Source organism: Rousettus aegyptiacus, unplaced genomic scaffold, assembly GCF_014176215.1.
Source record: "Rousettus aegyptiacus isolate mRouAeg1 unplaced genomic scaffold, mRouAeg1.p scaffold_m13_p_7, whole genome shotgun sequence".
NCBI classification, from domain to species: Eukaryota; Metazoa; Chordata; class Mammalia; order Chiroptera; family Pteropodidae; genus Rousettus; species Rousettus aegyptiacus.
In genome coordinates this window covers 3139962-3141492 of record NW_023416310.1, presented here as the reverse complement: position 1 = coordinate 3141492, position 1531 = coordinate 3139962, and the positions used below count along the sequence as shown (strand labels likewise).

General features: G+C 51.3%; 1 pseudogene; it reads left to right on the top strand.

The window, feature by feature from the left end:
* The first annotated feature begins 397 nt into the window (after window positions 1–397).
* Window positions 398–516, top strand: LOC118606093 (annotated as a pseudogene).
* Window positions 517–1531: the final 1015 nt, after the last annotated feature.

The window sequence follows — 1531 nt, the reverse complement described above, 5'->3', positions numbered from 1 at the left end:
CATCTTTATGATGATCTTTGTAATTAATGCATATTACTTCCATCTCTAGTCTCGAATGAATTACTATTTTTTTTTTCTTTTTGTTTGACCAAAATCCTTTCTCTTTGGGTCTCGGGAACATCCCATTTGTCACCAGTCCCACTAATCCCCTTAGCTCTGACTTTACGGATATTGTTTCTTGTACTAACAGCCCATCCATTTTATTTCTTAGAGCAGTGCCGTCAGGTAGAACTTTCTGTCATGATGGAAATGTCCCCTCTCTCTGCTCTGTCTCCTACTCTGGCCATTAGCCCCAAGTGGCTATTGAGCACTTTAAATGTGGCTAGTGCAACAGAATTTTTAGTAGAGCCGTATTTTCAATTTCATTTAGTTTTCATTACTTTAAATGTAAGTAGTCGTCTACGGCCATGCCACCCTGAACAAACCCGATCCCATCTGATCTGGGAAGCTAAATAGGGTCGGACCTGGTTAGTGCTTGGATGGCAGACCAGCTAGGAAGACCAGGTGCTGTAGGCGTAAATAAAAAAAAATAAATAAATAAGGGATTGTAAACTGACAAGGTCCTTGCAATCTGTGAGGTCAGCCAAGGGTTGCCTCGCCTAAAAAATAAAAAAAATAAAACATAAAAAGCAAATGTAAGTAGCCACATGTGCATAATGGCCATTGTCTCCGACGGCCTTTGTGGGTTCTGCGTATCTGTATCGAGCAGAGAAATGAGAGGCTGGAAGCCACGTTGATAAGGCGAGGCCGTGGCAACTCCCACCACGCGCAGAACATCGCTGGTCATCCACTCTCTCTTCAAAGCGCGTCACGTTAAATATTTTTCTGGTGTGTTATTTGCGCACTTGTTAACAAACAAGGAAACAGGTGACTTTTGGTTTTGATGGAGAGAGAGGACCATTGAAGTGCACTGGCTGAAACCACTTAGTTGGAAGGAGGGTCCGGAAAGACACCCTGCGGATGAGAGCGAAAGCAAAAGTCACCTCCAGGGATAGGCGGCGTGGGTCAAGACTGCGGTAACGCTGACCTCGAAGTGCTCCCGTGGCAAACGTCGAGTCTGAAAAGAATAAGTCTCGCACGTGGCGGCGGCCTCCGCCCTGCGAGGAGCGTCACGCGGGCTCCTCGCGCCTCGTGGCCGGGGCCCCCCGTCAGTGCGCAGCGTTGGTCACCTGTCCCTCAGCTACTCCGGCCACGTTCATGTCAAAGGTCCCGCGGAGACGGCTCGACGTCGGGCCCTGCAGGGTCAGCCCGGCCTCGCGTCGGGTCCGAGCGCACTCACCCCGGGTGTCCGTGGCACCTTCGTCACGGGGGAAAACGTCACGTGGCATCTCCGCTTTCGTCAAGAGGCCACGTGGGAAACGGCTGGAGGTGGAAACTCTGTGCCTTCTTCGTGAACCTGCCGGGAGGACGTGGTCCGGTGTGTCCTTCGCGATGTCTGCGCCCTGGGGACGCTCCTCTCGGACGCCAGGGCCCGAGCACGCTCGTGGCACCAGGAAGTGGCTCGTTTCATTTTCTAAGGCGGCGAAAAGTA